This window comes from Ambystoma mexicanum, chromosome 8 (genome assembly GCF_040938575.1).
Source record: "Ambystoma mexicanum isolate Mex_15411 chromosome 8, UKY_AmexF1_1, whole genome shotgun sequence".
NCBI classification, from domain to species: Eukaryota; Metazoa; Chordata; class Amphibia; order Caudata; family Ambystomatidae; genus Ambystoma; species Ambystoma mexicanum.
The window spans coordinates 509,048,161-509,075,092 of record NC_090929.1 but is presented as its reverse complement, the minus strand read 5'-3'; the positions used below and the strand labels follow the sequence as shown (position 1 = coordinate 509,075,092).

The 26,932-nt window shown below is 43.8% G+C and overlaps 1 protein-coding gene across 3 annotated transcripts in view; it reads left to right on the top strand.

Annotated features, from left to right (window-relative positions):
* Positions 1–26,932, top strand: part of FAAP20 (FA core complex associated protein 20) — a 121,707-nt gene that overhangs the window by 55,369 nt on the left and 39,406 nt on the right. The gene's annotated exons all lie outside the window — the stretch shown is intronic.

Sequence of the window (26,932 nt, the reverse complement as noted above, 5' to 3'; positions counted from 1 at the left end):
GGTGGGGAGGCTGGCTGTCATACTATGGGTGAGAAGATATAAAAAGTTGTCCTGGCAGACATGGGACTGTGGGTTGGCTCCTACTCGTGCAGGGGGTGTTTGCACCGACAGTTATTACGAATATGCAATGTTGTTACTTAACCAAATGAGTTGGAATGGTTCCTAGTCATTGCATTGAATTCCTACCATGGACATATCATGCCATCAAAAAAAAAGCATCTAAATAAATTGCATCGAATGCATTTAAAATATTATAATGGGGGTGGGTCCCACTCACCAACGCTCTTTTTTTAACCTTTAAAACCCATTAAATTAAACAAAACCATTTACCTTTTAAAAAAAAAAATGCATTCAATGCTTTTTTTTCGATGCAATTATTTTGATGGTAAGGCATTCAATGGTATTGCATTCGATGCAATGACGAGATACCAGTTGGAATGTCCACGGGCTGTGCAACTACGCAAAATCCAGGAAGGTAATGGCGTATACTAACAGGCATAAAGTTAACTTTCTTCTTCTGCAGTAAACCCATGCTACAGCAGTGGTTAGCAAAAATGGAGCGGCATCCTGGGACAACACCAGATTTTTATGTCGTCCTCCACCCAATCTAAGGGGCGGAGTTATGATCTTGGTACACAATCTCTTAAATTGACACAGAAATGGGCCCGCGTAGACCCAGAGGGCAGATGTGTGGTGCTGCACTCTGTTGTAGGAGTTTAAATGCTCTTAATTAACATGGATGGTCTTAATGTCGACTGTCCTGACTTTTATGACAAGGTGGTGACTATTATTGAAACAAGAAAATGGGGCTTATTTAGTTTGAAGTTGCTCCAGCAGGCGACTCCTCTCAATCCCTTATAGAAGTCAAATGATGGAAAATAGTGATTGCACTATATTGTCATCAAAAGTCGCGGGTCACTGGATTTGGACGGATACTAAACCCATACCGTCCACAAGGTAACAGAAAAAATACAGGAAACTCCCGGACTCGGCGGTAGTGTGAAAATGGATTGTTTAATGACACAATCTGTTGCACATAGTTGTGTGCATACGACAGAAAAACGAATGACGAGTAGCCGACGCGAGGGACTGTAGAGCAGCACAATTATCCACCATTGGGATCTGTCCCTATTATTGTCTTTCAGACAACAGTCGTACGGATTTAATAATTCTGTTATTGGCCCTGATTTGATAAAGGCTCGTAGGAGCCGAAACGCTTTATCGAGTAGAGGGCGTTTTTCTGTCGTATGCACACAACTATGTGCAACAGATTGTGTCATTAAACAATCCATTTTTACACTGGCGCTGAGTCCTGGAGTTTCCTGTATTTTTTTCTATTATTGAAACAAATCTGGCGCAACATGACATTTGGATGGTTGACACGTATACTATTCTGGACCAACAGATGGGACCGTACTGGGACAGCCCCAAGACCTCCACCTCGGCTTGAGTTGAGTTGCGAGACGTATGGAGAGTAATGCATCCACATGAGCAACAGTTCACATTCTACGCTTCAGTAAATGATATGACGCCTCAAATTGACCTTACTGCGTCTTATGGGCAAGGTGCTCTCTACGAGCATTCTCCTGCATACGCTATCCAATCACTCTCCCATGAGCATGTGAATGCTCAGGGATGCTCCTAGCCGGGCATCATAGAGGTTTAAATCGGAGGCATTGCATGACCGTATTTTGGACAGATGAGAACACTCTGACGCCACATCATACGTCACAATGTTGCAAGTGTTTAAAGTGTATATTAGAGGGATGGCAATATCAAAAGAATGTGGGGTTCTCAAAACTATTAGGTGGGTTATAGCGCTCTGTGAAAGCAGCCTCAAGGACTTGGAAAATGCTTATGCCACCACATCAGACCAGGCCACATTGGCGGACATATGATCCACATCGGAGGAGTTCCGTGAGCAAGCACAGAGGGAAGTCAGGTACTTCGCTAAGCCTGTGGCTACTAGCAGATAGGGGGGAGGTGATCGCCCAGGGAGGTCACAAGCTAGACTGATATGGGTGGAGAGGTGCCCATCACAAATGGATGACATTTTGGAAGATCACATGGACAGAAAGACTTGGGTTTTTGTGGCATTTTTATGGGTCCCTCTATCATGCTGACGCACCCAAGGGCCTACACGCCATACACTACTAGAGAATATCCCTAGATCAAGACTAAAACCACCAAGGGGCAAATGAACCTGCCATTCTCTGTGAAAGACATTAATGAAGGCCTCCCTAGAGGTAAGGCGCCCGGCCTGGATGGGCTGACTGCAGAAATCTATGTAGCATATGGTGCAATCCTGGCTCCCCACCTGCTCTGGGTGTGGGAGTCACTGCTTGAAAATATTATTCTCCCCGAGTCCATTTGCAAGGCTACTATAACTGTGCTGGGCAAACCCACCTATGAATGCAGGTTATATAGACCCCTGTCGCTCATCAATGTTGATAGCAAGATAGTCGCGAACATCATAGCAAATAGATTGATCCCTCTAATGCTGCACATGCCCAGAGCGGCCTTCCCGGGATGAATCCTGCCTGGTCTACGGCACTAAACATCCGCTTATTTAACATTCTGGCTAGGCTCTCCCCTGAGGTCTCTGTTGTGGCTTTCACGCTTGATGCGCAGAAGACCTTCGACATGGTATCATGGGAATACCTGTTTGCAATACTAGGCAAGTGTGAACTTGCTAGGCTTTATCAAACTCCTTTAATGATGCTGTATTGCTAGAGTCCTGGTAAACTCAGTTATCAGAACCCTTCTTCCGAGAGAGAGAGGTACACGGCAAGGCTGACCCCTCTCGCCACTCTTATTTGCATTGGCCAATGAGCCCATCGTAAATATGATAAGGGAGTGTCACAGGAAGAGGGGGGATCTGCCTGTCTGGAACCCCATAAATTGTAACCTTCAACGCGGATGACGTTCTGCTGTATATCGGGGATCCACAACTAAACCATGACCCATTCATGCGAGATATCAGCGTTTGATGAAAACTTGGGCTTCACAATAAATTACTCCAAATCCAAAGCATTTCCCCTTACCAATAGTATGGCTAGACCGCAGGGAGCATATCCAGTGAAGTGGTCACACAGGAGTATGAAATATTTGGTTGTTTGGGTTACTAGGGATATGGGCTCACTACCCTCACAAAACGACACTTCACACGAAACGTACATCTCTGAGCTACATAAATTGAAGAATATTCCTCTGTCTGTGGCCGGTAGGCTAGCTCTGGTGAAAATGATCCTATAGCCCAGTTTACTAATGTGCCTTTGTGGCTTGGCAAAGATTATTTTACCAGATCACTCGGAGCCCTTTCCCAATTCCTGTGGCACACCAGTGCAGTCCGGAAAAAGTGGCTGGAACTGACATTGCCTTATGACAAGAGGGTTTGCTGCGTCTCATTTTGTGTACTACGAGATGGCAGCCCAAGGGCAATTCGCATCCTACTGGTATGGGAATGAGGGGGACCTCACCGCACGTTGGAGCCCCTGGCTGCTGACAAAACGCACAGTAAAACGCTCATACTCAACACTACGTATAAGGATGATTGTGCCTGTATGACCCTGTATACACCACCATGTTTATGTGGGGTTCCATATTCCAGAGAAGAGGGACGAAACGCCCGTATTACAAATGGCTGCCTGTATGGAAATTCTCGGGACTAGACCCTACATGGGATGGCTCCCTATGTACGGACTGGGAGGATCTGGGGTATTGGGCAATAGAGGACTTATTCCCGAAGGGGAGATTTCTAGCTATGCAGAGTTGGAAGCAAAGCCCCAGGGACACTAAGACAGAATTTATGCCATTTCTACTGGATTCGTGCTGCTGCGCCCAAATGCTGGCCGTGCTACCGAAAAGAACCCCCCAGTCAAAAGGCCAATAGAACTGTTTTTGTTCTACTTTTGTGATTCCCATGCCCCTCGCCCCCAAATCTTGTCTTGTGGCGCCTGGAAACACTGATGTATAGGTGCCATACAAATGTCCAATAAATAAAATAAACACAAGGAGTTCATGGTATAGATCTCCAGTTCCCATGGGTGTCAGAGATTGTTGGCCTCACTATAAAGGATGATTATGGATAATGCAGACTCGCTGGTGTTCCCTGCTAGGTGGACGGATGAATTGGAGGTCCACCTTTCGGATGGGGAGTGGAGCGGATGTGTTCTCTAAATCAGTATGACTGAATTCTAGATTCAAACTTATTCAATTTAAGACATTGAACAGATTGTACTACATGCCGAGCAGACACAAAATTATTTACCCAGATACAGATGCCTCAGATTTAAGGCTGAGAGTGCTGGCCACTTGCACATGCTTTGGAGCTGTGCCAACCTACAAGGTTTTGGAAGTATGTGATTGACACTCTAGCTGAAGTTGTAAACCGTACATCAGGATGTTCCCCCATGAGTGCTTTGTTCGGAATGTAGTGTGATGTCCCAGAGCAGTGGCTCAGAATCTTTTTTGAATATGGGATGTCTCATTGCCAAGTGCTGTATATTGAAAAAGTGGAAGGATGGGAGCCTGCCACTGGATAAGGAATGGATTTCAGATTTGATGTGGGCAGAAAGTTGAGAAGAGCTGTTTACAGGTACATTGCCATGTACACCCAAGCCCAAAGACATTTGGTGTAAATTTCGGGTGTGTCTGGCCCGATTACATCCCACCTAAAAAGGCATTAGGTGGTAATTGAAGGGAAATGCTATTGTTTAAATTTTATTCCCACTGTCTGGTGTTATTGACCTATATGTGAAATATGCCTGTGTGCAGCGAACGGCTGTACCCCACTGTAACCTATAATTAAAAATTTTACTGTGGAACAATAAATGTATACTCTTGGCTACCAAGAATATATGTTTTTTAAACCACCTGTGACAGCACCCACCCATGCACCACTGAAACGTTGACTCCACAAATAAAATCCCCCCTCTCCCCCGAACATAGGTACACACAGGAACTCATCGCAAGCATGCTATCCGCAGACAAGTTGACGATAAAATCCCAACAAGAAAAAGTATAACTTGAGAAACCTCTGTTCAGCATATTGTTTGCATTTGGTGTGAAAAGAAGCTCACTAATGCACCACAACCATCCTGAAAGCATCCAAAAATAGAAGAGCAAGCGTCCAAGCTGTGATGCACTGAATTAACACCCTCAGGGTTCGAAATATACGACAGCTCAGAACTTTTTAGCTCCTGCATGTACCCTGTAAGAGCCTAGTCTGCTTGACGGCAAAAACTAACGAGAGCTACTTTTGGCTCCCTGGGCCAAGTGGTGCCGAATTACTGAACCTATGTAAATTTAACTGCGCGTTTGGGACAATCTATAAATAAATCAAAGACATCTAAACAACATTTGAAACATAAGGGGTCACAAATAACGGGCAAAATGAGGTTTCCATCTTATGCAGGAGTTAGATTTTTAGAACGCTTTGTACTAGCTCCTCGTTACCAGGTGGTAGCTCCTGGTCACTGGTTAATGCCAGATATCATGGTGCTGCTTTTCGCTCTTGCTTATCCAATCTTAAATTTGAACCCTGCAATACCGCAGTCCACATCATCAACTATTTCACAGACCAGATTGACGGATTCATACACACCACAGATGTGCTACCCATACTAGCTTGCAACATGCCAAGATGGAACGAATTCTGAACATACTGCAGAAGACCTGACCATCACTCTTGCAGCCCTCAAACCCACAAGCTGCAAAGATGCTCCTTCATTGTGTATATCATCACAATTGAAGCTCTTCCACCTTTCCTCAATGAATCTCTTGCATAAGAGACCTTCTCAAATGCACTGAAAATCTGCAAAGATCCACCCCTGCTAAACAAACCCGGTTTCGACTCCAATAAACTGGAAAACTATTACTGCATCAGGCATCTACCTTTCATGAGCATATGCTGCCTTTGAAACAAATGACAATGAATACCTCCTCAACATCCTGGCAGTGCTATTTGCATAGGCTTTGACGGAACAGTCCTACAGTAGTTTTCTTCCTATTCTCCAATGGAGACCAGCTCATCCAGATACGCCCCAATAGATCTCCTTGCTGACTAGTAACCTGCAGAGTTTCATAAGGCTCTATCATGTCCCCTGTAATTCTCAAACTCTATGTGGAGCCTCTGGGGGACTCCTTGCCAACACCAGCACCCAGATATACCAATAAGCAGATTACACACACTTTTATCTAAAGGTCAATTGCATCAACATCAATTGACCCAAGCACTATCTGAAGCCTGGATGTCAAGCACCTACCTGAAGATGAATCTGACAAAAAACTAATTAATGTTCTTCTGGCCACGCCAAGCAGGGTGAAGTCTAGAATTGTTTGACTGGCATGAAGCTCAGCGGATTCACGCTTCCACTCTCACCCAACGCACAATCTTTACCACAAACTGTGACTTCTCATTTGAAACGCACATCACCAAGAAGAGACGAGCAACATTGTACCAGATTGCACTCCTCTGCAAAATCCACCTTTTCACACCTGCCTCAGTGCTGCCTCAAAGCTTCAGTGCAGTTGGTCAAGCCCTGGTTATCTCCCACCTGGATGGTGCCAACCCTCTACTTGCAGTAGTCCCAGATGCCATCTTGGCCCCTTCTAGCATGCTGCAGGAGACCTCATGCTAAGTCTATGAAAATTCAACCACATCACCACCACCATCATCAAAAAGCTGCACTCGCTACCACTTCAAGCATGCGTTATGTTCAAGACAGCCTGAATCACCTATGAAGCCATCTCAGCCAAAATGCACCTCTACCTTGTGGACTAACTTGCCATCTCTGGAGGCCAGCGCACCACCAGAAGCCACTACATCGCTAGACTTGAAACAAAAAACTGCAAGATGGGGAAGAGGGGTGGGGCGGCAGTAAATGTGTCTTTTCCTGCTACACGCCCTGTCTCTGAAACAAGTTATCAATGCAAGGACTGCCCCTTTTCATGCTATACTTTAGGAAAGACCCGAAGACATAACTCTAAAAATAACATTGCTCCAATTATTGAACCCTAATTCTCACTCGGGAGATTCCACCATCCCCTGCACCCCCAACCATCCCAGCTGCTTTGCTATCCCTGCATCACACTTGTAAAGTCCCAGATTGCCTCCCCCTATGTACAGTGCCCTATTGCTTGCCATGAAGGTTTGTGCTTAATAAATAGCTTACATAGATTTTTGCACCATGGAAATGAGTTGAAGGCTATGTCTCTGGTCCACAGGTTGGTACTGTAGCAATTGTTGTAGAAGAAATGTCCTGATCGTATTGTAAGGGCTATGGGCTGAGAATAGTTCAGTGACAAATAGGCAATGGTATGCTCATGGTGTATCCCATTCCTACCAGACTTGGAGCCCAAATGTGTAAACCAGAGGCCTAACACTCTTCTAGGAAGAACTTGATGCTTCCCCCTTTGGCAATGGATTGCACAGAGGAGAGTGTCATAGTCTGGGATGTTGGGTGGAGCGAGGATGTAGGCAATAAGCCATGAACTGCACACCACCCAGTCTCTAAAGCACTCTCTAGTAGGCTGATGCATCTATAATAACGGGGTAGGAAACTGTCAAGGACCTGAATGTGGAGCCGTGACATGGCCTGTAATGAGAAGCCATACATATGAATATTGAATGTTATTGTCACAACTCATCCAGTTGATCCCTTTTAGCTTGCTGCTAAGAAGGCTAACTTCCATCTTTTAAAAAAAATGTTTGTTTTTTATTTTTAATGGAGCCGTCTTCTAAAATATTTAGTTGTGATGGCGACCTAGTACCGATATGCCTGCTACCAAATCAATAGCTGAAATTGAGTCAGAAGAAACCTCTGACAAGTATTCCACTTCCCATTCAGTAGTTCAGAATAGTTGGTGTCTTGCTCTATGACTGCAAAAAGATCCCGGCAATCTTTAAGCAAAGACTTAGCTCTATGTTCTGCCTAATTATTTACTGAGGGAGCAAGGTTTGCTTCTAACAAATATTTTCTTTAGATTCCACTTTGTTGTCTTGATGATCTGGTCTTGAGGTGAAGCCTCTGGTGCTTTGTAGGATCTATCATCTAGGTTGAACGACAAATCGGCTTTGCCATTCTCCAAGGCTAAAGCTGCTACCCCCATCTGCTAGGTGGGCCTCAAGTGCATTGTACATGTGATCTCTTCACATGACCTGAGGGTGGATATTCTATCCTCTTTGCTCCTGACAGGTTGTGCGAGGCCATCTATACCTTCCTGGACCTCTGGCAGAGGAAGGCAGCCAGCATCAGCTGCAACAATGCAATGTGTATTCATGCTTTTAACATATTTTGAGATATTATCTTTGCCATCAAATGGTGTGCTACACTGTCCATATAAGATGTATTTTCCGAAGTCCTAGTAAATTTACAATTGATTACAGTATGTTTCTTCCCTCACGCATGTAGGTCAGCATTTATTGGATTTAATAATGGCCAATTCTTGCTATTGCAATGGTCTTCCCCAATCCTGTTCTTTTAAAATTCCATTTAATTTCTTTTTCTCTTCCCGTTACCAAGGTTGTCAAAAAGGCAAGTGATTTGTTCTAGTAATGTTTGTGCTGCTCCTCTCGGAAAAACTAGAGGAACCAATCTTCTTCTGCACCATTTTTGGATTTGTATCTACCAACGGGTGAATTGGTGGAGAGGTACCATGACAAGCTTTCAAAATCGCTCGATTATGTGATTTTTATCAAATACCAAAAGGTCAAGATAAAATTGCATAGTGACTGGTACACATTCTGAAGTTAAATGGAAATAAATATACCAATCACAAGTAAAGTATGAAAGGTTGCTGTGGTCTCACAAAAATAAAATCTGCATGATGTAATAGAAGGCACATAATTAAGCTGCAAAATCATAATATTCCATGTTATCTCTTCAGCTGAGAATAAACCCAAAGCTCTTTTTGAAGTTGTTAAAAGATGTGCTAATCCAGTAAAAACAGTAGAATTTAGTTTTTTGCTGAAACGTTTAATAAGTTTCATTGATTTTAAATGGATCTTGTATGCAATGACTTCAGTGATTATTCTAAATTGGAAAACTAATCTTCCAATCTAATTTGGGAGTATGTTTCCATGTCTGCCTTAGACATGTTTCCTAGTGCAATGACCTTTCTGAAAGCTACCCACTATTCTAAGGATTTTATTCCAGGGAAAAATTACAAAAGAACAGCTTCGCTAACACCATTGTTTCGTTTTATGATCTTTCGGGCTTTAGAGCCATTCACTGTATTGCGACTGCTATCATCTAGGAAATGGATGACATTTTCCACACAACTGATGGGGGTGACACCCATTTGCTGGTACTTCTTGATCTCTCAGTGGCTTTCGATGCTGTGGATCACTCTGTGCTTCTCAACATCCTTTCATGGTTCATGGGTGTAGAGGAGTAGTTCCAAAGTGGCTCCATGCTTTTCTTTCCAGCAGACACCGGAGGATTCAGATTGGGACCACAAGTTGCTCCACTCTCCCGGACAGATGTGGTGTTCGACCACAATTGATCTTGTCCCTGGTTCTTTTCAATCCCTTTTGTAGAACCGCTGGGGCATTTAGTTTCCAGTCGTGACCTCACCATCCATATTTGGAACATTGTCTAATAGACATTGAGGAGTGGATGCCCTCAGTCCACCGAAAATGTAACAATTCTGAAATCACATTCCTTTGGTTTGGTCTTGGTAAAACTCTTAACTTGGTCCACTCGTGGATGTCGTTATTGCCTATTGTCAATATCGAAAGTAAACCTCTCAGCCAAATCTTTAGGATGCGTTCTTGACTCCAAGCTTTCATTGATTCCCCCTGTGGCTAAGAAAGTACAAGCATTGCCCTACCAGTTGTCTCTTCGAATAAACTATTTTTTACCTTTACTTTATTGCTTATAGATGATGGGCAGGGTATTCCCAATTTATTTTTATTTTATAGTTCTATATTGAAAAATCTTTTTTTAAATCTGTCTCTGGGTTGGCTATGAAATCTTTTAAAGTAGCCTTCACACGGCCTCCAAACTTGTGGTAGGAGCAAAAGTGTTTCACCAATTTTACATTCTCTACACTGGTTTCCATTACACTCACTCGTTCTTTTTATATTAGGCTACCTAACTTTTAAACCCTTACAACTGGGTCATCCTGCCTATTTGGCAGGCAAACTCCAACTTTTGGGAAGAAATCAAAAATGCTCATAAGAGAGACAAAAGGGGTTTCAATTGTCCCCAAGGTCAAGAAAGCACAGTGATTACGTGTTCAGTGGTAACTACAGATGTATACCACACTCCTGTATGGCTTATTGTAATGTGGATGCTGAATTCCAGTCTATCTTAGTTAACAATAGAATGCACCTCTTCCCTCCTCCCCCATCCTTTCTGAATACTGAGACAAGGTAGCGGGACAGAGTAATGAGGATGACTAAACGTGGCAAACCAACGTCGCGTTCTAGTAGTTGGAAACTAAGCGAGACCGGACATTTAAAATGCACACAACAGCAACCAGAGGGAGAGAGCCTGCCGCTGCATCCAACTAGTGCTGATGCTATTTGGGACACCGAACGCGAGCAGAGTGCAGACCAGTAGCTGACGAATACATCATGCAGCGATAGCCAAGCTGGGAGAAGTTTGCTGCTTCCCTATTACGGGCAGCTGGAGCTGCTGATCACGGAAGGAGGCCAAGCAAGAACAAAGCAACTTGTCGGACGCACTGCCAGTCAGTGTGTTAGAACCAAAGAGGATGGACGAATGCCAAGAGACGCCGGTAAACCCAGGGAGAGTACATGGGTTACTGAGGCTGCTTCAGGCTGAATACCGCGTACCGCACACAATGCGAGAGCCCAAAATGAAAGAATTGATATAATTGATGCTAACACGAACATTGTAGAACACCTAAGTAAAGGCAGCAGAACTGGTACGAACCTTGTGGAAAGCCTATGTATTTAAAGCCAGCAGAATTGATACAGATACAAACATTGTGAAAAGCCTAAGTGAAGTTGATGTGAACATTGTGAAAAGCCCAAGAGGAGGCAGTAGAATTGATAGATACGAATATTGTTGACCGCCTGAATCAAGACAGGTGCAAAACCTGTGAAGAGAGAGTCGGTGGCCCAATACTTGGGAGAAGTATTGTTTCATGGATACAAGAGCGTGACAAGATAGCAAAGAAGCCCTGGCAGAAAGTTGTGATGCACTGGCAGGAGAGTAAATCGGGGGGTAAGTAGTAGTAGTTGTAAACAAAGGGGGTTAAGAACCCCACCTTAAAAGTGTGGAACATTGATCAAAGGGAGAGCCCATACACCGTTGTAAGCATAAGCTACAATACACTGCAGGAGAGTATACCAGGGAGGAGAAGATAATTGAATAAACCTGAAGTATGAAACAGTAATCAAAAGGGAAGATCCACACCCCTTTTTTAAGGATAAACTACAATACCCTGACAGGAGAGTATACCAGGGAGAGAAGCTATGTGGTCAAAACCCCTCTGTGGAATCGTGGAACAGTGATAAATGGAAAAGGGAGAAACCAGATGCTTTTAATGATAGTTGTGATATAAGAGAACTGTGTGTTTTGAGAAGATTCAAGGGAAGAGTCTTCCCCCTTTCACACACAAACTGTAATATATAAGCCACTAGATGAAGTCTAGGGGAGGGGGTAAACCCCTTTCCTGGTGGAACATTATTCCTTTTTGTATCTGCACTTGTAGCTTATTTGTGAAGTTTAGAACAAAGTTCTAAGTTTATAGCTCAGAGAAATCCTCCTTTTCACCTTGTATTGGAAGGGCCAGTTTAGGGTTTTGGACACACGGCTGAGGACGCTTTACTTATTTAACATCCTGAAAAACATTCCTTAAGTTTTGTTGAGGCAGGGAAACCCATTGTAGAGTTGGAGATGGATGGAATTTTCCCAACCCCTTCTTTTTCGTTTGACAAATGTCTATAACCAACATTTAACATGTCAGTGTGTCAGAGTCTTACTCTTGATCCCTTACACCGTTGAAAGCCAGTCCTAGTCAAAGTTGGATTCATAATATGGTAATATGGCTTCACCATGTAAAGCCTCAGAAATAGTCTTTGCAAGGTTCACAAACCTGCCAGGACCTTGAATTGTCATGATGCCGGACTTCCTCAAGGAGAATTTCCATACAGGAGCAGTCATTTGAAATTGCATTATAGAAGGTGGAGGGGAAAGCTTCCTCCTTCAAACCTATGAATGAAATGTCAAACCTCAAACACCAGAATTGCTGTATGCCTTCCTGGATGTCAATGTCCAAAGGATCTGGGGTGATGAGGGGAAGCAGTTTGGGGATTGCAGTTCAGAACAGAGCACAAAGCTGAAGTACAGGCCGCCAAAGCAGTATCTACTGACCTTGATCAAGCCAAAAGTTCTGCCAGGATTGCAGGAGTCTAATTAATGGAAAAAAGCAGCACTGTTGGGCACTACAGGAAGTGACACAAAGGATGGATCAAACCTTGAAGAGTAATCTGCAGAGATTTGGTTGTATTCACTAACCTCCATCACAGAGGTTTATAAATGCGTGTGGGTGGGTGTTAGGGGTGGCTGAAGGGTAGCTGTTACAAACACAACAAATGGAACACTGTGCCCGGTCCAAAGAACCAGTTGAATTCTAAGACCAAGTCCTTTTTATAGTGCTAAATTCTGGCCAAAGTAGTCCATAAGCACACCTTTTCCAGTCCTCTACTTTGGCCTCGTGAAGGTTTGGTTTGATATTGTTTCTCTCATTGAAAACATTGTAGACATTTATCTTAAGGACTTGTGTATTGTGTATACTGTGATGTATTTTACTGCCACGAAATGACTGATGTAAAAAATGATATTCATTTACTCCCATCTCTCGCCCTTCCTAGTACAGTGTGGTAAAACGAGTTCTTCACATGTCCACTGCTTTGCTTGTATTTTCTAATGTACATGAAACTTTATACTCTGTTTTGTTTTGTACAGTTCTAATTGGAATATCCATACAAATACTCAGCCTGAACCAGCAGATTCTTTGAATGCCTGAGTTGATTCCCAAAGCTTTGCAAGTTGGGTGTAGGAATTTGCACCGTATCTAATGCAATGCCTCTGAAGATGCATCATCACCTGTTGGCCTCATTAAATACAGGTCTATGTAAGGCACTAACACTTGCCTAGATCAGATACCATCATCTGTGATAGGTCTGGTTGGCACAGTATGCTCTGCTGCTGAAGGTTTTGGGAGCCGGGTCCACCTAAAGGCCCAGTCAGTATCAAGGAGCCTTGCTGGTACTTTCAGATATTGGGTACAGCACCTTCAAGTCAGTGGGAGGCCTTGGTGCTTGACTCTGTTCCTAGCCCGTCTATTGTTTCGGAACACGTGATCGAGAGATCATTTAGGACATTGGACTAGCATTTGGACATGCAGGTCTCTATCAATGCTGAATCTGCAAGCACTATACAGGCTAGCGGGACAGCCAAAGTGCCAGAGCCTTGCATTGGGTGCAAGGTATGTTTAGCAGTGTTTCTGGGCATCATTACCTTGTGGTGGCATGCAGGAAATGAAAAAAGCAACAATACACTGGGTCCACGGATGCAGTGTGACTTAAAACCTGAGCTCCCGCTTCTCATTAAAAAAAAATAGGAGACTTTCAGCAAATGGCCTGGGGGGTACCTAGAGACTTGTGAAGAAAGCTAAACATATTCCCTACAATAATACCCCAAAAGGGTGCATTTAAATTCTTGTCGCAGCAAAGATATTATAAATGCACACCAATGCTAATTTGCCAGACGAACTGGGTAAATGATAGTGTATAGATCCAGGTTATCTGTAAAGTGGCTGCATGATCTAGGCGACAGCTAGTGTTACTGATCAGCTAGCGTGATTTCTCTGCAACATAGTACACTATACACAAGCATATACCTTGTAAAATATGGGGCCTTTTTGGAAAGAAGTGAAGAGTCCGATAACTGTTGACTGGAAAACAAGGTGCACAAAGCTTTAATCAGATTTTAGCTTTTCCACTGTAGGTTGATGGAGTTGAAGTTGAAATAGCAAGGCTTGATTGTAGTCTGTGTTTTTAAGATACCATATAACTTTAGTAACACCAACACAGAAGAAAAGGGAGGGGTCCCGAAGAAGGATACTGGGGAAGGCAAGTGAAAGGGAGGAGGAAAGAAGATCGAAGTGTTGGGCGTCGGGAGGAGAAGGTGGAATTGCAGGCATGGAAAAGAGGGAAGCTGCAGTGCTGCTGCCTAAGTGTCTCTCTCTCTCTCCTTTCTCTCTCTCTCCTTTCTCTCTCTCTCCTTTCTCTCTCTCCTTTCTCTCTCTCTCTCTCTCTCTCTCTTTCCCCCCCTCTCTCTCTCTCTCTCTCCCCCCCCTCCCCCACCGGTCCAAAGTTTAGCTTGCCAGTCTCTTGCACTTGCCGCACTACTACTGCACTTAACCTATGTTCTGACGGGACTGGGGGCACTTGTCCCTATTGCCCCCCCCCCAAGCACTTCCTTTCGTGTTCACCTGCATAATCTAAATGTACCATGCCTAGTAAACTCGTTTGTCTTATTGTCCCTATGTCTTTCGCTACCATGCATGGTTGCACTTTTAAAAACTTGTGTATAAACGCATAGTAATCAATCAATCCTGCTAGACTGACATGCACTATTTTAAGACTTTGCTTAGCAATGGAAGAGCAGATGGTTAGTTCCTGAGTTGCATTTCAGAACTGAGGGAGGTAAGGAAAGGGGAGTGAAATGAAATAAAAATCCATAGATACAATTGATAAGCATTGTTTTATCACGCACACAACTGAAAATGTAATGCAAAGTAGTCATAACTGTCTTATGTAATGTGTGTTATGAATACGTTGCTAATGATCCTACAGTACACAATGTAGTCATTCTAGTTCCACAAGAACCACATTTTGCAAGAACAGTTAGGTGGATATTGAGGAAGGTGCATAGTCTCTGCTTGCGATTCCTAAAACATAGGAGAAACTTGCATGTTTATAGGCCAGAATGGTTTGCCAATAGTAGATCAACTTGTGGATAAACCTGGAATATGGTTCATCTTAGCTGGTGGAATCAAGGAATGTTAATGTGCACTATGAGAACTATGTTTTAGTCGATCCATATGGCCCTACATGATATGATCTGTATTTGTTTTACTTTTTGAGACTGTGTTCACAGTATGTAGATGATCACTCACAGTGGGGGTGGATTATGCTACATGATGTCCTAGAACCATGTTTTTAACAACCAGAAAAAAGAAAGGCACACAACCTCTTTTTTTAATTAGCTTTTTTCGAAGAACAAGCTGGTGAAGATGCAACCTGTGCAGACAAGGAACTCTAGTAAATGCAATTCATATGCTGGAAGAGAGATAGTGTTTACACATCTAGAGATATTGTCCCAGAGTACTACCTGATCAATCCGCTTTGAGCAGGCACATGGAATAGGCATGAGCAGATCAAACAGACCAGCTTAGAAAATTCCTGCTTGCGCTTTACAGTATCCTCTATTTCTCAGCATTTAAGGAAGAAAATAAAAACTTCTATTTAGAAAAATGGAGCAACCACTGTGAGCTATTCTTTGGGCTACAAGGCCGTTAGCTAATATAGTGCTGCACTGGAAACACTATATTTAAGGTTGTGTGCCTCTTATTTATACAGGAACATGTTTTCCTCTAATATTCTAGTTCTATTCTATTGTTTAAATTTATAAAGCAAAACATCAGTCATTCTTGTCATGACAGATCTACAAAGGGCTTAATAGAGAACCAATGACAACACTTTGTCTTCAAAACGTGATTTTGACAATTCAACTTTTAGCTGCGAAAAGTCAGGTTTTAGTACCTTCCTAAAATAGTGTAAGGAAGGAAATTCCACAATACAGTTAATTGAACTGAGAAAGAACGCCCACCACACAACACCAAAATATGAGACTACCCAATTGGAAAAGGCAGAACAAAGCAGATGCCTTGGGTTATACTGTGTATCAGAACAAAAGGAAGGCCCTGCAATTTTAGGGTTCCGAACAGAAGACGGAGAGCATTAAATTTGATATGGGCATCTACTGTTGACCATTGCAATAATTGTTTCCTTGCAGTAATTAGTTTTAATCCAAAAATAATTCTGGCAGCAGCATTCTGGACATGCTGAAGCTGGTGGTTGGCTGTTTTCGATAAACCCAAAACTAATGACAGTAATCAAGGTGACTAGAAATAAAACTATTAACAACTGTCACCTTAGTGGGGAACGAACGTAAGGGGAAAATGTGGCGAAGAAGCCTCAGTGAAAAAATCACACAGAGGTCACATGTACTTGAGTCAGGTCCCACATTTTACACCAGGATTTTTCACCACATTGAGTGGAGCAGGACTCTTGCCCGTTCAGTTAGACCAAAAACCTTGAGAGCAGGCCTCCGACTGGCAGTAGGAGACCGCCTCTCTATTTTTGAAGACTAGCGTGAAGTGTTATTTCGAAAGCGGGCTGCCAGCACCGTCTGCATAAATCACAAAGTGAAATCCATATTACACCGATCAGGCCCGAGAGCTAACATACATATTCAACAGAAGATTGTTCTCCATACAGCTAGACCTTACCTGAAACAGGTGTACTTGGCAAACCATAAAACAATAGGTTAGCCCAAACTTGGGTCCCTTGTTTTAAAAATCTGAATTGTTTTTTTTATAATTTGGACCTGCACCGTGGTTCCGTTGTGTACAGAAATATGTGAGTCTGCGGATTAGGCCTGCACATCAACACACACCTGCTACAATGTTTGTTTGTTTCACGCACTACAATGCATGGAAAATAGGCATATATACATAAAATATAAATATGATCAATTTTCACAAGCAATACATTCATGGTGCACACACACACACACTTGGAATGCAAGTGAGCCCAACATGCACATATAGTACTCTTGGAATATTAGTAAGCATAACACAAATCTACAAAATGCATAGAAACAGAAGTGAGTACAGACCCCGCTCAGAATATGCATACACGATACCTGCAGAATGAATAATCTCTATATGCATATACAATATGCGCAAAATGTATAGAAGCATGCTCAAAACTAAGAATGCAATGACTTCACAGCAATTGCTTTATATATTAGGTAGCTTACATTATGACTCTTTGAAATATACACACTGTATGCTGATACATTCATCATATACTGAGATGCATATTGTATTAAAATGCATACCAAGCTAGGTTTTGGTACATTCAAATAAATTATATTTACAGCTTACTGAATGCATACACAATGCAATGAGAAATTGCTTATAGTATGTACGGACATATTGGTATATTAAAATGTGTCTAAGGTTGGGGGGGGGGTTAAGGCGTACTGTAAAATGAAAACAATGTAGTAACACATATTTTGTAGTTTAAAATATGTATGCTGTACACTGAAATATAGATACTATGGGCCTCATTACGAGGTAGGAGGTAGCCATGGTGCTTTTAGCACCATGGCTACCCCCTTACCACATTCCGGGTCTGGGTTCCCGAAATAGGGACTTACCGGGTCATTCCAACCTTGGAGAACCCGGTAAGTCCCCATTCCGGGAACCATTCCCCATTCGAGCCCCCATAGGGCTCAATGGGAATGGAGCTAATAACGGTACCGCAATTTGCAGTACCGCTTTTAGCTCTGAAGTCCCTAAGGGACCTCGGAATAGGGTGGTAAGGGATTACTGGCACCAGTGTCCTTACCGGTGCCGGTAATCCCTTACCACCTACCTTGTAATGAGGCCCTATGTGTTGAAATGGGTACATTATATGTTGGGGTGTTTATTGAACTTCAATTGGATTTGAAAAATGCCTTCCTAATCCTAAACCTAACAATGGGAGCAAGCTACGACCATCAAATAAAAATGCAGTTCTAGTGGTGTCTTGTCAAAATAAAAGGGCCTATACTAATAAACCTATTGCGAATCCTTACTTCTAAGTACAAATAGTGTGGAAAACAATGTTATGCACAAGAAAAGCATTCAAGAAATGATGTCAGGATATTCAAGCCGTTGGCTTCTCTTCACCGTGTTTTTAGTATGGGACAAGGCAGCACACTCTAGCTTAGCACCATCTCTGGCTTCTCTAACCGGAGGGTGCAGTTCAAAACTTCAATATCATAGTCTTCTGTCCCAATGTCTCTGCCATTCAAAGTCTCTTTTTCAGAGGACCTGATGCAACATAATGAACATAAGTTCCTTTCTTCTTACATTCTTGGTGAGGGACTGTTTGTGATGACACCTGCTGCAGTACCTACGCGCCCCGTTAAATTAAAAGGGTTTGTCCATGAGAGTTGAGGTGATGTTAAAGATCTTGCGTCGCACCAGGTTTAGCTACTACGGAGACTTAGAGTCCCTCCACTCCGTTTGTGACAATATATAATGGTTGTGTTGAGCTATCCCTTGATAGTGCGCCGAAAAATAATGGAATGGCAAGTAGTGATGATTAATCAATTCCTGTTTATTTTTGTGATGTTAGAGCCTTTGTGGATGACACGTGTTTCGGCAGAGCTGCCTTTATCGAATCCAGGCTATATAGATAGCTCATAAGTCACTGCATAATGCATAAAGGTGCTGAAGTTCACAGGGATGAATCCCTCCTGATACAAAGAAGTCCTCCGTATGTCCGAGTGTCCTGTCAACGATTATTGAAGCGGGAGGGCCCCGGGTATCTCCGAAACACAATGTAGGATTCTTCAGCCTGTTTTCCTGGTCTTAGGCTTTCCAAACTCGAGGACTCATGAAAGTAAGAGTTCCTTGTCGAAATGGTCAAGGAAACTTTCGTCCTTACGATCCCCTTCTGTTTGGCCGTCTTTCTTCTCTAGTTAAACTGGCATCTTGAACTGCTGTTTACTAGTGTGTTTTTCCTCGCTGCTCTCAAATTCAGGTGTGAGGTGATTTTTGATAATAGCCTGACCTCCCCTGACTATAGTATTGGGACATGTCAGGTACACGGCTCGGGTGTTAGTCTGTTTTCCCTTAGAGCGGGCTGTCCATGAGAAAGTGTCCGTGTTGTAAAGGGGGGCAGAGGGGTAGAGTTCCTAAATATCCTACCGGGTAGGATGGGGTGTAGGTGTTAAAGGGGAGGGGAATACTCCTCAAAGACCACTCACCCAGGCGATCCTCCAGCACTGGTGCACCCACAGCAACTGGATGCAAAAGCAACTACCGTGTCCTGGCCACATGGATGACAGATCTCTGGGGACTAGTGGGTGAGACACCTTCTGGTTTCTCACATTGTCTATATTGGGAGGTGGGCCCAAGTTCTGAATTATTATGGTAGATTTTCAGGAGTCAGTGGCTCTTAGATTACAGCTGCCTGTCATGAGAGAATGATTAGGCCAGTCTGAGCCCTGCGCTGCAGCAGAGTGCATGCTTTTTTGTGCTCCTGAGGAAGACCTCAATAGTCACTATTTGACGGTCATGCAACAGAGGTTTGGACCATCTGACAAGTTGGCGGATAGTTGGACCACAGGCCCATTAAGATCCAAATTCAGCAAACCTAGCACCTTCCATCAGTAAAGCCTTTTGGCCTAAGTGAGAGGGGGCAGGGGGTGTGGAGAAAATTAAAGGGCCTGCAGAGGATTGATCGGGAAAACTGAGGAAACTAGAAGGGCGAGAAGAGAAAGAAAGATCAATGAGTGGATGAAACATGAGGGCAAAGGGGCGAGGAGGTGGAATGGAAAAAACCCAGGTGGAGAAATGAGACAGAATGTAGCGATGGGTGAATGTAGAGAGTGCAGAAGAAATCGGGCAAGTTGGGAGACTAATGGGGGGCGGGGGGGAGAGAATGAAACCGGATGAGAGACAGTACAAGAGTATAGGGAAAGGCGAGAGGGTAAAAGAGCAGAGAGCATGAAATACCAGGAGTGTAGAGAAAGGGCGTGTTACTGTCTAATTATGTGATCCTCCTTTGTATATTGCATCTAATACTGGAGACCATATCTGAGATAATGGGCCTCATTACAACTGTGGTGGTCCGGAAATAAGGGTGCCGGTTGCACCATACCGGTACCCTTTCTGGACCGCCACAGAACAATGCACCCAGCAGGTCTGACCTGACGACACCCGCACACAGAGTTTTCACAGAAGCACCGTTGGGAATGGTGCCAGTGCTTTTGTCTTCACAATCCTGCACCTGACTTCACGATCCGCCGCAACTTGTAATGTTCCGGTGGCGCTGGTAAAGTAATGAGGCCCAATGTGTCCAATGCTGGAGGCCACTTTTGTACGAATGTAAATGCAATCTAGATGGGGGGCCTGCAGGGCGGTGGTCAAAGTAAGCGGTAGCTATTGGGAGTGGAGTACCACTACTTTTTTTAAAAAGTTTTTTAACCATCAACAGTCCACTACTTTTTACAACAATTTTTACCTTTCTAGAACGGTTGTTGAAACCTCTTACTTTAACCACCCTACAGCAGTTGCAGCTAAACTGAAATCTGTTTCACTGCATGTTCACAAAGCCTGAATTGCATTGTTGACTAGAAGAACTCAATCTGGCTTCATCTTGACTATCCGAAGCTGTAGAAGGTTCTGATAAAATTTGGAAATGTTCTCTCGCAACACCAATCTCCCCTTGATTTTTGGAAAAATTGTCAAGTTGTCATCTCAGGTTACTTGGATTTTACAGTTGATAAAGGTCCAGGCCATTTCCACAGGATTTGCTTTTAACATTGGGTGGGTACATGGGATTTGCCCCTTCATGCCACTGGACAAGTGTGCAGTTTTAGTATAAGACTTAGTCACTTGGACTACTCCAATACACTCCTGTGGGATACTTCACAGCCACAGGCTATTTATCCCCTCAGATTCTGTCTGACCAGAGGAGATTTTCAGCCTTGGAATGAAGGCTTTCTAATTAATTACCAAATTATATTTATAACGGCCTTAATTTTCTTTTTAGTGGCAGGCCAGTGTTGAAGCAGCTGTTTTTCAGGTAGGTGTTAAGTATACGTTCCAGTCATGTTCAGATTTGTAATTGGAGGTAATTGATTTCACAGGGCATATATAAATGTTCAAACTGACTGACCAATGGAAACTAATGAACAACAGTACAGACAACCTTATTTTACCTGTTCCACTCCCTTTGCCGTCAACCTGGCCCATCCACCACCCCTTGGGACATGTGTTGCTCCTCCCTACTGTGAGAAACCTTTGGAGCTCTGGGATTCTTTGTTCAGGTGGCCAGGGCATGGCCATCGCCTTTGGAACCAGACCCAGTGCGGGAGGATCACCTGAGCTGGGGATCCTGGGGGACAGTTGGAGGAATGCCCTTGGGAGAGACTCAGTATTCCCCCCCCCCCTTACTGACAAACCCTTACCAGAAACTTCCTCGACCTTTTTATAGGTTGTTATGAATCCTGTCTCATTGCCTCCTCCCCAATTCCAACAGGTACTAACCTTAAAGGGAGGCGTAGGAGAAGAAATCTATCCCTATCCAACATCCCCACAGTCACTATTGGACATTATCATTTAAAACCCATTCACCTACAACCACATATCTGCCCCCTTCACCCTGTCAAACACTTACATTTAAAACCCATTTACCTACAACCACATATCTGCCCCCTTCACCCTGACAAACACTTACAGAAGTTTCTCTCTATCATTGATATGATATATTTTATTTATATCACGCTCATACACGGGCGTTTCAGAGCACGAGGGGAAAACTACAACTCCCATACTTCCTGCCCATTGCCTTCTTTCAAAACCACTGGGACGATGAAGAAGAGGAACAGCTATGAATATTGCCCATAGGAACCAATGTACCATGGATTCCCATGGGCAGTCTCCATCATGTCCCATTAACGAGGACAGGCAGGGTCAGACCTCCCTTTTCAACCACCCACACCTGACTCCAATTAACCCTCCCTGTCAGTATAAAAGGTGGAGTACTGAGACACACTTTGAGCGAGCTCGGAATGCAGTGTGGACCAGAGTAACTGAAGAGCAGAGGAGCGTGCTGAAAGAACCTGGAAGGGAGCTGAGGGCCAAGACACTGATCCTGTGTTGTTGGGCTGCAGCAGGGCTGAGTAGTTGTGCCTTCCAAGAGCTAGAGAGGGCAGATTATATTCTGCTGACTCTGTCCATAGAAGTACTTGTTTCCCCATGACCTATGAAGTGAAGCCCAGGTACCTGAGGGGCAGGTGGGAAGACCCTGACCTCGACCCAGAGGGCTCCAGAGAAGTTGCTCGCCAGAGCCGCGCTAACCGGGTGAGTCTCATGACAAGAGGAAATCCGGGCGAGTGTGTGTGTATGTGGCTGGAGCGGTAACCTGAACATTGAATTTGAGAAAGAAAGCAGGAAATAAAAAGGCCACTGAAGGGCCTTATGGAGTTGGAAATTAAGTGAAATTGAACTGTAAAATAAGAATGGTTTGGCCGAAAAAGAATGTACGCCCATTGGAAAGGCTGTGCTCTGTGTTGTGACTCGAGCCCAAATGAGGGAAGCCTAAAGGAATTGAGCGGTTAGCACCTTTTGGGAACCAAATGGGTCGGAGGCTGAACGAGTGAGACCCAGAAATTGTGTTTGAAATGGGTCCAATCCCAAACGAGGGAGACCCACAAATTGTGTTTGAAAGGGGTCCGGCCCGAACGAGGGAGACCCACAAATTGTGCATAAAGAGAGACATTCTTTTGTTAAAGCTAAGGCTGAAGAGAGCCCGAGAAGAATGTGTGAATTGTTGAATCGTGTCAAATATTTCAACTGTGTAAAAGCCTATGAGTACCATAAGGCATAGCAAACGCTAAAGAATAAAGCTAGGGAAAGCGAACCCCAAGAAAGTAAAGTGAAACGGTTTGAGCCTGAAAGAGGGGAACCAAGTAAAGAAATTTAAGTGAGGCTGAAGCCTGGTTGAGGGGGGGGGCCTATAGATTTTGTGTTTGTGCTGAAGAGATTGGAACTTTTGTGTTGGTGCTGCAAAATGCAGGGGATTGACCTGGACTTGTGGGAAAAGGGACTCCTGAGAGGTCAAAACTCTGAACTTTGAGACTGGAATGACAAGCAGGCTCTGGAGGGCCAAGCCAGCTACATCCTTTTGTTTCCCACTGATTTTCTGTTCGTATTACATTTCCCTATTTCACTTGTATGGTATTAGAGGGAGGGCAGGCAACAGATGTTCTTGTTTAATTGTTATTCTTTTGGACTCACGATGGACTAGGACAGTTTTCTTTTTGTTTAGATGGTAGTGTGTGCTCTCATCTTTAGCGTTAGGGCAAGACGGTTCTTCCAACCTCCTTTTGAAGTAAATAAAATTGGTGATTTGTATCCTTTGTGTCCTTGACCTTCTTGTGATGCCATGTCTGCCTCGCACTATGTTATGTTTATATGTATTTATAGTGCAAACTTTCCCCCCGAAGGCATCTTGGCACGACGAAATGCAAGGATACCGCCCACTACAATGGCACTAAAACAGGAAGGTTTTCAGCGCGCGCCTAAACTGTAGATGATTCACAGTGCCACGGAGGGCAAATGGTAACCCATTCCATAGTTTGCTGACTGCATATGAGAATGCTCGCCCTCCCACATGGGCCTGGCGAACCTTTGGGATTTCCACTAGGTTGGCATTACCTGAGCAATGTGGCCGACCAGGAATATAGGGGCGAAATTTGTCCTGGAGATATTCTGCCCCCTACCGGTACAAGGCCCGTTGCACCAAACACAGGGATTTAAATTTGATCCTCACAGCAACCGGGAGCCAATGAAGGGCCCGAAGCTTATATGGGCTCCATAGGGGGAGGTGGTTGCCACCCTGGCTTCTAAATTTTGCAGCAATTGTAGGCGGTTTATTGAACCCAGGGGCTGAGCGTTTTACAGTAGTCAGTACGACTGGTAATTAATGAAGCTACTACCAAAGATTACAAGTGTTCAAGGGAAGTACTGTCCACAGCACTCTGAGGAGAAAGTGCCCAGTCTTGCACACAATGCTGAATTGGTGTCATCGATAAATCGGATGACAAGAGGATCCCTAAATTCATAACCACCTTTACCAGGATAGTCTGAAATGCTGCGCACAGGTCTAACAGAATTCAGGCACCCACCCCAGTCCACCACCATGGTGAGGTCATCAACCACCAACACCAGGACTCACTCGGTGCCACGTGCCGGCCGAAACCCAGACTGAAAGGTGTCAAAGAATAATGAAGATTACAGGAAAGAGGAAAGAAGGGGCGCTATCAGGAACTCTAGCAACTTCATAAAGAAAGGGAGAAGAGAAATGGGGTGAAAGTTGGCCAACCACAGAAGCCTCCAGGGAAGGTTTCTTTAAGAGAGGAATCACAGTAGCCTGCTTCAGTTCGGCAGAGATCATGCCCACTCGACAGGTAGAATTCACCGCCTCCAGGACCCAGGGGATCATGATGGTCATGACTGTTAGTGGCCAGTGGGATGGGGTCAGAGGGGGCTGCAGACTTAAGGCTCACTACTGCCTGCAGGACCTCATTGGCTGAAAATTCGGGGAACCTATTCCATCCCGTGCTGTCAGTAGCAGTGGTTTTGCAGGTCGAGCACGTAGCTGTGTCCTGCTTGCTAGATTAAATATATTTTTCCGAATATCCACTACCTTTCTATAAAAGAAGTCTCGGAGAGAGTCTAAGTGTTTAAGAGGCTGGCACTGAGGGGGAGAAACGGGTAGCCGAAGAGAGAAAGAGAGTTATCCACAGAGAAAAGTTCTTTAGATTGATTAAGAGCTTGTTCAACCTTACCAGTGAAATGAGTTTATTTGGCTATCAAAACGTCATGGTGATACATTTTAGAGAGATGCTGAAAGACGCCTGCTCATCGAGTCCACAAAAAGTCAATAGCCGCTGCAGCCCTACAGCTATCCACAATTGTGGAGGATAACAGCCGATAGTCAACTGTGTGCCAGTTCTGTCTCCAGAACGTAGCCAGAGGTGCTTTTGCCAGCCCAACTGTACTCAGGATATCAAAGGAGTTAAGCCTGTGGTCAGACCACAGTACCGTAGGCCATTAGTGACCCCAAATGTATGTGGGGTTACATAAATCATTCCAGAAGCATCCTCTCAAGTATTGTGTCCAGACGTAGAGTGAATATTCTATATGTTTCTGGTGGTTGCATCTCTGGAGTCGTGGCCATTTTCTATGTCATATTTGGCATTGTCAAGTTCCGGAAACCATATCTACAGTATTGTGCTCAGTCTTGAATGTGTAGTTCTGAGGTCTCGTCTGTAACATTTTCAGTTCTGTGCTCTCAATTTGAATACTCGTCCCAATTCTGGATGCCAACTATGAGGTATGTGCGTCAGTTTTAGGATTTCAATTTTCTAAAACACATTTATAGAACCTGCTCAATGAATTTGGACAAAAATTAGTAGTGCAGCATTAAACAAATGATTACAGATCAGCATGTCCGTTTTAGAATTTCACATGTAGGTTGCTGTATCGAAGTTCGAGGCCACAACTGGTATACCTTGCTCAATTCTTGAGGTCACATCTCAGCTACTGTGCCCAGTTCCATGTGCCAATTGCTGGGTACTCTGACCAGTTCTGGAGAACACAAGTGGCACTGTGTTCAGCCTCATTTTGTTGAGCAGTTATGCCAGATGTGGCCTCCAGAACTAGACACATTGCAGATGTGGTCCTCGCAGCTGGATATTTCACGTTAATTGTCACCACAGAGACTGGTCACAGTAATGCAGATGTAGCCCGATAGTCAGACACTATTACAGGTTTGGCCTCTTGGTCTAGACACAACCTTAATAAGACCTTCACTACGAAGCCCATCCTATTTATGCCCACCAGACATGAGCACGATACACAAGATATTGCCTCTTTACTAGATGTAGTTGTACAGATGTGGGATGTAGGACTTGAAACAATACTGTATAGTAGCCTCCAGAATTGGGCACAATACTGTAGATGTGGTCTACAGAGCTCCATACAGTACCGAAGCATCCAGGACCTGATAAATTGCCCCATAAATGACCTGCAGAAATGGACATAGTTCCCAAAGAATAGCCTCAAGAACTGAACACAGTAACCCCATATGCATCATCTGGAAGTCTCAACAAACAAGGTTTCCTGTGGCTCGGCCATTGAAGAGCGTTTGCAGGACTTGAGTCAAGGAAGACTTGCAAGGCCTTTGCATTTCTACTTTGGGCTTTATTGGTGAAGTTGATAGGGACGAAAGCTCCGAGTGGGTTAAGGTTTAGCTTCTATTTTCTGTCTTTTCGCTCTAACCCTGTTACCACATTTCACTTCCCCAATTCACTCCCTATACTGGCTCTCTTTCTAAATTTTCTATTATTTTCCCATTTCCCTCTCCTTGGTTTCATCTAATTTTTCCATCTCGCCTTCCTGTCATTGCTTACTTCTGTCCACTTCTTCTCTCCCTGTTAATTTTGCCTATTTCCATTGATTTCTCACTTCATTTCCTTTTTTACTTTTTCTCTCCCTCACTTTGCTTCTAATTGCTTTCTCCTCACTTCTTGAGGTATGTTCTACCCTCTCTCCCCTTTACCTATACTCTTTTGTTGTCCTATAACCTATTTCATTCCCTCCTCCCAATCACCTACTCCTTGCCTCTTTTCCTATTTATAACACTTGTCTCACTTCTCTTCCAACTAGTTTGTCCTCTAAAATCCCAGTATCTTTGCACTCGACAGTCTGCTTTCTCCTGTTTTTCCCCCACTCCTCATATTTCTCCTTCTGTTTCATCCATGCATCATCTTCCTTTCTCTTCTTGCCAGTGTAGTTTCCTCTCCAATTTTCCTTATCATTCTTCTCCAGGCCCACCTTATTTCTCACAGCCCACTTTCACTTGGACTTGGACCAAAAGACTTACCTGATGGAGTTTCTAGATGTGAAAGCAGGACACGCTCTGCTGATTACTGCATCTCATTTTTATTGCGCTGGTGCTCTGTGTACCACTCCAACATTATAAACGTAATCAGCATTGCCTTGAGGTAGTGACTGCTTGGGTGTGCTGATGAGT